The 10317-nt window shown below is 39.3% G+C and overlaps 1 protein-coding gene across 1 annotated transcript in view; it reads right to left on the bottom strand.

The window, feature by feature from the left end:
* LOC108977986 (survival of motor neuron-related-splicing factor 30) overlaps positions 1-10317 on the bottom strand; it is a 37256-nt gene that overhangs the window by 23815 nt on the left and 3124 nt on the right. The window lies entirely within an intron of this gene.

Below are 10317 nucleotides of genomic sequence, written 5' to 3'. Positions count from 1 at the left end.
AGATATTTCATGGCGATGTTTTACAATGGCCCTCATTTAGGGATTTATTTGCCGCTATATATGGGAATAACCCCAGGCTATCTCCGATAGAAAAGTTATTCCATTTGAATCAAAAAACGCCAGGTGAAGCAAAAGCTATTGTTTCGAAAGCGCCACTGACGAATGACGGATTCGCATTAGCTTGGAATAATTTGTTGTGTAGGTATGAAAACAAGCGAGCGCTTGTCAACACACAACTAAATTTATTGTTGAAGCTTCCGCACATTTCTACAGAATCTGAGACCGAACTCAGAAATTTACAGCGGGAGATAAATAGCTGCATATCAGCTTTACAAATACATGGCAGTGATGCCATATTCACGCATTTGTGTTCTATCCGACTACCGGACTATACACTGTCGCTTTGGGAACAATCTCTGGTTTCGGATTCAGAGATCCCAAAATGGGTTGAGTTAGACAAGTTTCTAACCAAACGGGTTAAAACGCTAGAGAGAGTATCAAACCTCAAAGGCGAGTTGAGTGCTCAACCCAAGATTAAGTCGGATGATGGTGAAGGTCGGATACCAACTTTACAGTCAAGGATTGGATCCAAACCCATCAATTCCCATCACGCTAAGAAAACCAATATTAAATGTAAACTGTGCTCATCTCAATCGCACATTTTGAAAACTTGTCAAAGATTCATTGATATGCAGCCTAACGCACGGTTAAATGCTGTCAGAAAASTCCACGTCTGCCTAAACTGTTTATCGGACTCACATGTAGTCAAAAATTGTAAAAGTCTGTTTAATTGTTCCAAACGTAAACAGAGACATCACTCTATGATTCATTGGGATCAGAGTGAGGGAATAGCTCAGATATCCGACAGCAAACAYACTACTGAGATTTCTACTAAATCTCATGTGGCGTCTATTAAGGCCAATATTTCAAATGTGCCTACCAATCGAAGCATGCTCTTAGGTACAGCCATGGTGACCATATGTCACAACAAGAGCACCTTCACTGTCAGAGCCCTGATTGATTCGGGATCTGAAGCCACCTTCTTAAGCAATAGTCTGCAAAAACTCTTACATCTGGCAAGCAAAAAGGTCAGCGCGCGAGTTTCAGGATTGAATAATACCGTATCAGGACGAGTTCAATCGGTATGCTCGATTACAATTGATGTGCCCCGTAACAAAAGTTTAAGACTAGAAGCGGAAGCGTTGGTACTGCCAAAATTGACTGGACTGCTTCCATCCAGATCAATTAACTCTTCATTCTAAATGGGGTAAAATCGAAAATCTTCGGATCCCTCGTTGCACAACGTACAATGTTCGGTTGGATTTTAACAGTTTCCGTTCCCTCCGAAGAAACGAAGATAAATGGTAATGTCAACGGACAAAATTCAACAATAGCTAAACAACAAACACAAAACCATATTTGTAGTAAAATTAATACTAATTTATTTACACAACAGAAACAACAATCGCCCCATCAAAAGACTATGCTGCAACAGCAGTCGAAAAGACATCACCCACAATTATCACCACATCATCCAGCAACACCTCAACAACAAATGCATCACCATATCAACAGCAGCACCAGCACCAGTTGCTAGGCGATCCGTTTGCTGTAATGTTAAGTGTGACACAAGATGCACCAGCTAATTTCAAGTCAAGACTACAACAATAGATTTCACAATTGGAGTCACAGCCACCGCCGACGTCAACGCCCACCCAGATCCTAACACAGACGCAAACAGCGATTCRGTCACAGTTGCAACCTCAGTCGCAGTCACAGCCGCAGCAACAGCCATTACCACAACAGCATCAACAACAACAACGGCAGCAGTGAACGCAGCGTGAAGCACAGCGCACATTTCGTCACSMATGGCGTCCAGCCCAATGGTGACAGCGCAACAACAACAACTTCAGCATCAACCGCTGCAAATCCAGCAACATCAGCTGCATCAGGCACCACAACAGCCCCCAACACCGACATCAACACCCTCACATCATTTGGCTAATATTCTGAACGAAACAGCCACCTCGAACGGCTCTTCCACATTGGCCGTGGTGGCTAACGACAGCAACAACAGCAGCAGCAACAGTTCGATCAACAGAATTGCCAACAATCAGCCCACTTCAGTGCATGACGGTAACACGCAAAGCTCTGACCAACGATGCCTCTCCCGCATACCACACGCCCAAGATCGAGCCAGACTCGAGTCGTCTCGCCGACTTCGGCGTGCTACTAACTTCCTTTCGGATTGGCGGCATGGCAACGATCGACTGAGACTCGATTCGTCTCAGCGACATTGTCCGGACCGAACGGAACTCCATTCGTTCCGCTGGCCACCCCATTCGAAGCGAAGGCGTGGACGAGACACTCGTCGTCAAGCCGATGCACGCCGTATCATCAAGGACAGGCACGCAACACAACCTTGGCAACAAAGAATGGCGCTATCACCAAGCGCCTTAATAAGTGTTCGAACTGCGACGAGGTTCGTAACAGTGCGGGCCATGATTAGCCCAGTCAGTCCAGCCACTGTTATCCTCGCCTCCACGATTGCGACTGCGTACGCATGCACGTGGAGACAGCCGAGTGTGCGAACTGATGTTTCGGGACAACCCGGGTGGAGAAACAGAAATCTCCGTGAGTGCACAAATACAACGCCGTCCGTTACCACCTTGGCCAGCAAGGTCTCTGGAAGACCATTTATTTCAACAATTCCGCAACCTAAGACTGGCAGATAACGAATTCCACAGGGCAGCGCCAGTCGAAGTAATCTTGGGAGCGGACGTTTACTCCCGGCTCATGTTGCCAACTCATCGCCCAAAATACGACACTGGGATATATAATATCCGGTGTCGTATAATATCGGTACCATAAAGTACACTGGCTGCCAACACCTCTCACATTTACCGCCTACCCAGGATCGAGTTAGACTCGAGTCGTCTCGCCGACCTCGGAAGGTGGTGACTTCTATGCAAATTGGCAGCATATCAATGAGAAATCTCCGACTGAAATTCGATTCATCTTAGCGACATTTCCCGGACCGAACTTGACTCGATTCGTCTCGTCGGCCACCCCATCTGCAAAGAAGACGTGGAAGAGGAAGTGCAGGAGCCAGTTAGTTAAGTTAGTTTTAAGTAACCTTGGCGGGTATTGTTACTTGCGAAGCGAATTTATTTGGCGAAGCGAACGCTTTGGCGAACATACCCCAAATTTGCATTGTGAATGGCGAATGAACGTATTCGCTAAAATATGTATTTGCCATTCATAAAAAAAAGTAGCGTGTTCATCCGAATTTGACATTTGTGTCATTTAAACTTAAAAATATTTATTATTATATCAACTGAAATTCGAAAATATGTTTAATAACGCGGATCTGTATTTTGAGGATAATTACGATGTGGAAACGTGAACTAATCTTCTTCGACAGCGCCGTTTTATTAGAGATAATTCTAATCCTACAGAGCTACCTAACACGGTGTATGTATCCAGTTCAATTATAACGAATAATAAGAAGTTTTTGTGCAATGTACACGTATTTGTAGATTCGTTGCAAATTTCCGCTTAAACAAGGACGCATTTATGTATGTGCTGGATAAAATCAAAGACAAATTTCATTGTCGGATGTCGTCTTCCATAACGCCTATGTTAAAATTGTGTGCCGAGCTCAGCCAACAGTTTCCCTTATTTTAAAAGAGATCATACCCATTTTGGAAAATGAAATTTGCCGTACCCATATAATCGTAGATATGAGTGAAGAAGAAAAGCAGCAGGCAAGGAGCAAATTTTATTCAAGATCGGGAATACCAAATGTAATAGGCTGCAYCGATGGAACCCATATTGCGATTTATGCTCCTACCACAAACAAACACCTCTATCTAAACAGAAAAGAATTTTTTAGCATAAATGCAATAATTGTGAGTTTTTATGAATTTAATACAGTAAAATTGGTATAAAAATTTTATTGTATTTTTATTACAGGCTTGTGATCATGATATGAATATCCGTTTTGTGGATGCTAGATAAGCTGGTTCTACACACAATTCGTTCGTATGGAACAATAGTTCTAAAGGCATGTTTAGAGGCAGCGCGTCAAAACGGAGATCAGAACTCTAATTATTTAGGTATTCGCAATATTTGACTACTGCGCAAGTTTAATCTTGACATATGAATATTGAAGACAATAATACATTTGCAGGTGACTCCGGATACCCACTATGCCCCTTATTTATTAACACCTTTCCGTCATGCAGAATCTGGAACTAGGGAGTCAATTTTTAATAAGAAGCACGCAAAAGCGAAAAATGTTGTTGAACGTACGATTGGAGTTTTGAAATGCCGTTTCAGATGTCTTCTGAGTGATAGAAAAATGCGCTACGATCCTGCTAAAGTAACATCCGTTATTAATATATGCTGCGCCTTGCACAACATTTGTAAAAAATTTAGAATCGGTGATCCGGAGGAGGCTGAAACTGATGACKTTGTATCATTGGAACCAATTAATGAAAATGGCAATGGTTCACCAGGACAGCGCCGCAGAAGACAAATTGCTGATGCTTTGATGTAAATGAAACTATACCGACTTCAGTGAATAATATATTGTATTCTTTTATTTTATTCAATACTTTGAAATTCAATATTACATAGATAATAAATATATAAAAATTACAAAAACTACATGCTTTTAAATTAAATTTAAAAAATCAGATTCGATTCCGTCACTTACAATAATAAAGTAAAAATAAATTCATCATATGCTTTCTTAAAAAAATCTCAATTTCAAGTTCGGTTAAAATATGAAATAAAAAAAAAATTAATCACATTCTTATGAAATAAACTATAAACTAAATTCAATCTATTTACAAGCACCCTATTTACCCTATTTTTTTTTGGCATTTTTAATTTTAAAATTTGTAGTTTTATTTCCATCTTTTCTTTATGTCTTTTTTTTCTAAATTTTCTTCCTTCTTCCTTTCTCTAAATTTTCTTCCTCTTCCTTTCTTCTTTCATTTTCATTAATTTAGTTTCTTCCTGTTTGAGTTCATATGTTTTCTTGCATAAAGTGCAATTTCATTTATTTTTCTTTCCATTTTTGCAATTTTGTTGGAAAGGGTGTCTTGAACTTCGGCTTGCTTTTCCAACGCTTTCATCCGAATGACTTCACGTTCCTCTACTGTCATTCTAGGACGGCTGCTTGAGGATTGCGATGCCAAATCCATGGCTCGTTGTGTTTCCTCGGTCGTGCGCTCTTCTGGCTGAATTTCGCTAGTATTTACTGCAGTTTCTACTTCATTTGAGCCATATGCTAAGCCTGTAGGATTTACAGCCGCCTGAAGGTGAAGAAGCTCATCCACACTTTGCTCTAATGGAGATAAACTTTGCTGAGCATAAGGTCCTCCTCCTGTGGCAACAGTTTCGCGTCGATTTTTCGCTATTTTTTTTTTTTTAATTTCAGTTTATATCTAACCAATCCTAAATGCTACACATAAGTAACTTCAACCAAACAAATTAGCGAACAGGTCCCATTGCTCTGCCCTGCTTTTCTTTGTCGATCCAAAATTCCCCATTCCTCTGGCGACGTCCGGATTTATTTTCGTCACACGTTCACCATTTTCTGGCGGATTCGTTAGAGATTCGCAACTTACAATTCGCCACGGCGAAATTCGCCAAAATTTTCATTCGCTTCGCAAGTGACAATACCCGCCCTATTGTAAACAGCATCTGCAGTAATACTGCAAGGCGGGGAGAATGTTGACGCCGCCCCCGCCCAATTTCTTTTTCCACGTCTGTATCGGCAGAGCAATCTTTTCTTTTCCTCTTTTCGAAGTTTTAATTCGCGCGCAACTAAACAATAACTAAAAAGTTGCGCGCTCTCTTCTTTTTGCGACCGCTCACCGATCCAGACGTGGTAAGTGCAGAGAACTTAAAAAATATGTTTTAAATATCTCTGGTAAGTGTTTGCCCAATTTATTATTTGTAAAATACATTTATTAAAAAAAACCTTTTTGTTTTTTATTTAACATTTGTGSAATAACTTGCGCCGACCGTTTCCCCACGGCCAACCACATCTACGGAACGAACGAGCACCGTGCTCCACCACCCTAATTATCATAATGTATTCCGCACAGTCTTGCCGTCTCTTCTTTTTTACTTCCGACATTGTTTTGCTTTGAGAAATACGTTTAACTTCGCGAGTACTGTAAAGGAGGCGTAAGTAATGCTCATCTATTGCGCGGAAAACCACAAATGAATATAAATTAATATTACGTTGTTTATATAGGAATGCTGAGCACAATTATTATATAGTAGTCCAAAAATATGAWTTCTTATTTTTCCTAGAAATACATTTGTAAAAAAAAATATATTTATCCCTTTCGTATTCTTATTTTTCCCAGAAATACATTTGTAAAAAAAAGGACCTTTATCCTTTTTTTATTTTCCCCAGAAATACATAATATATACAAATAATAAAGATCCTTTTTTTGTTTTCCACATAAAAGATTTAAGGAGTTCMAAAGCTCAAAACGTGCGCTACACCAGCTGACTACCCGACGCCATTTCGCAAGTGATAAAATAAATTTTTCAAGAGCTCAAAACATGCGCTACATCAGCTCGAACCTACCTACCTACCCTAGAGGAGGAAATATAGAACCGAGTTTGAGCAATCTTTTAGTTCATATTAGTTGATGTTCACAAGTTGTTGTTGAGAGTCGAGAGCTCATGTAGTCGTTGTCTAAGAGGCCTTCTAGCTAAATAAAATTACAAATAACGCCCCAGGCCTCTACGCAACGCCCCCATTTTCTTTCTGGGTCTCTTACCGCCCCCCTTGACACCTGCGGCGCCCACAAGGGGGCGTTATCGCCCACTTTGGGAAACACTCATATAGAGCAACGTCAGCCGGATGTTCGAAAATCATGATACAAGTTATTTATTTATTTTAGGAACAGAAATACATTGTTATGAGCAACACACGCTCTTTTATTTTCATTGGCATAACTCAGATATTGACAAATATATTTTTTTGCATATTCACTCATTCACAAGAAGGTCGAAAATTTGTATATTAAGTTTATAGAGGCTAAGGGAAGTATTAGTCCGATTTAACCCCTTTTTGACATACAGACATATTATTATAGGAGAAGGACTATCCTTTCATTTTAGTTATACATATATCACACTTTGAGCGATATTTTCTATCAAAAGTCAACTATAGGTACCGGGGTCTATACGTTCTTTACCGAGGAGCATGAACAGTTTTTATTGGATTTAAACAATTTTTGGTCATAAAGTAATACACACTACAGACATTATCCGCGCAAAGTTTTATACCCTTATATTGGTTGCTTCTTGATCTGAGTAGTAGAAACTGAACGAATCAAGTGGAATTTAGAATTGTGGTATATGGAAAGTAGGGGTGGTTGTTGTCCGAAGTCGTCCATTTTCACGGTGTGAATGGTAGGGTTCCGAGAGATAGGATTTCACCAAAATGTGGGCGATACCACGCCCATCGACCAATTTTCAGCCGTTCAACGACAGTCGGGTCTACGTATTTATCCGGCCGTTTTATCCGGCCAAAGACTGTCAACTCGGCAGAATTCTGCCGCTACAACAACAACTACTACCAATTTTCACACCCATAAAGCTCACTCATACCATCTCGATGATAAAATTTAATGTCTCTGGCGTATTTAGTTATTGATTTATTGTGCGTTTAGTAGTTTTTAATAGTACCGTTATATGGGTAGTGAGCGGGAATATCCCTCGATTTCAAACATTTTTACACTGACGGAGATATGTTAAGAGTTAGGGACCATGTTAGAGAGCAGGACCATGCCCATTTTTCAAAACAGAAAAAAACCAAAGCAGGAGCACCTGCCTCGCTACTGCCACAATCTCCAGATGCATTAGAACATAGCAGCAGTCTAACTCTATCCGTTGTTGCCTTAAATCCAGGAGCAGACTTTTCGCTCTTAGAAATGAATGTTTTGTTTGACATTCTCTTCCGAAACAATGCAGTTTTGTCTGCATTAAATACTTGCTCAGGTTTGTATAGTCCATCAGCACTAGGTTTGTAAATTCTTCTGGATATCGTCCGGCTGCAGCAGTGTCTGCAGATGCTGCTTCTTCAACGATTTTGATGTTGATTGTCTCACCTTAAATTTATTGAATCAACCTTCTGATGCTTGAAATCCTCCATCTGTACATTCACCACTAAAACTACCATCAGGTTCTTTAAAATGGGCGTAAAGACGCTTTGCCTTTTCCCGGACCATTGGACCACTCAGGGTCACCCTTTTTTGGTTGCGGTCTAATGACAACGCCACTTCCATTTCTTCTATTGCTGGATCACGAACAATTTTAGCTGACAGTGAAGTTGAAGTTACAAACGACCTTATTTTATCTTCGGATTTTTTTTTATCGATCGTACAGTTGATTCGTTGACATTGAATGAGCATGATATGGTTGCAAATGACTCTCCAAGGCGTAAACGATCAAGCATTTATATTTTCACTTTAAGTGGTAACACAGTTTTTTTCATGTCGAAACTCATTTCTAATTTTTTTTTTTAGTTGACATTATGAACTAGGAAGAGTGCAGTAGAGACGTGTTACTCGATCACAATTTTTGTAACTAATTGAAAGACAAAACAATAAAACACGCAAAGCGGCTTTTAGTATGAACGGAACAACAACATTTAAAAATATCTTTATTTATTGAGGTATAAGGTTGCTTTCATTCAACCGATCGCGATGAAGGCGGCTTTTGTCAATGTCCTGTTGTTGTTGTTGTAACGGCAGAGTTCTGCCGAGTTGACAGTCCTTGGTCGGGTAAAAATCCGAGTCCATCTATTTTACTTTTTTATTAGTCCAATTGACAAGAATTTTTGGTTGGATACCTATCGATAATTTTATTATTATGTATGTACTTATCAGATCCGCGAATAAAAAGATTTTTAGTCGCAATTATAGAAATTGGGTCTCATTTTCTCAATCCGCGAATAGTGAAAACGCAAATAAAGGAAGCGCGAATAAGGAGCTTTTACTGTACATATGTATGTATATATATACAGTCACTCACAGCTTATTTGATGCAGATACAATTCTTTTGTAAAATCTTCCATATATCTTAAAATTTTGCAAAGATGAAAAAAAATTGTATTTAATTTTTCAACAAAACATTCAAAAAAATTTCTATTTATTTAGTTTTAATGCAAAAAATATAAATAGTATTTGGAAATTCACGTCACAGCTTAAAGGATGCAACTCAAAAAAGAACAAGTATTTATTCGTAATTTAAATGAACTTTTAAACCTTAGTAGTTAGTAGGGTATCCCTTATTATCAATTACAGCTTGAAGTCTATTTGCCATGGAGTCYACCAATTTTTTGGTGTATTCCGGTCTAATTTGGTTTCACTCTTCCATTATAGCTTTTTTAAGATAGGATTTGTTCTGGATGTCATGTTTTTTAATATTTGTCTTCAAAATAGACCACAAATTTTCGATGACGTTCAAGTCCGGTGATTGTGCAGGAGTTTCAACAATGTGTGGTCATTTATATATTAACCACATTTGCACCATCTGTGACTTGTGCTTAGGGTCGTTATCTTGGTAAAAGCGAAAGTCATCTTCAATTTGCAATTTTCTAGCGCTTTGAAGCAAATTTTCTTGCAGAACTTTTAAATATACATGTTTGTTCATAGTTTCTTCAATAAAAGTTAAGTTTCCGACCCCATTTGWTGACATACATGCCCACACCATAACGTTGCCRCCACCGTGYTTTATAGTAGCACGCAAATTTTGAGGCCTAAGYTCCGTATTAGGTTCGCGCCATATAAAAGGTCTGCCATCTGGTCCAAATAAGTTAATCTTAACCTCATCTGCAAAAAGTATAGTCTTCCAAAATGCTGGTGTCTTATTTAGATGGCCACGCGCAAACTGCAATCTCTTAGTTCTATTTTTTGCACTTACAAACGGCTTATTACGGGTTATTCTGCCATTTAAATTTGCTACTCTTCGGACTGTTTCGGGAAGGCAATTCTTGCCTAAATCTTTTTTGGCCATTTCTGTCAACTTTGGAGCACTTGTTGTTGGATTTTTCTTCACTTGACGCACCAACCACTTACAATCTTTCGCCGTGAAAATTTTATTTGGAGCCTGTCGTCCTTTATTTACCACACGATTTTCACGTACAAAGCGTTCAATAATGTGCTGAACTGTGGACGAACTCAAATTTACTAGTTCAGCTATTTTACGTTGCGACATTCCTTTTTTAAACTGCTCCAACACCAACTCTCGTTTTTCTAGTGATGTCCGCGGTCCCAT

This window comes from Bactrocera latifrons, unplaced genomic scaffold (assembly GCF_001853355.1).
Source record: "Bactrocera latifrons isolate USDA-ARS-PBARC rearing strain unplaced genomic scaffold, ASM185335v1 scaffold_986, whole genome shotgun sequence".
In the NCBI taxonomy this organism is placed as follows: domain Eukaryota; kingdom Metazoa; phylum Arthropoda; class Insecta; order Diptera; family Tephritidae; genus Bactrocera; species Bactrocera latifrons.
This window is presented reverse-complemented; position numbering and strand designations above follow the sequence as displayed.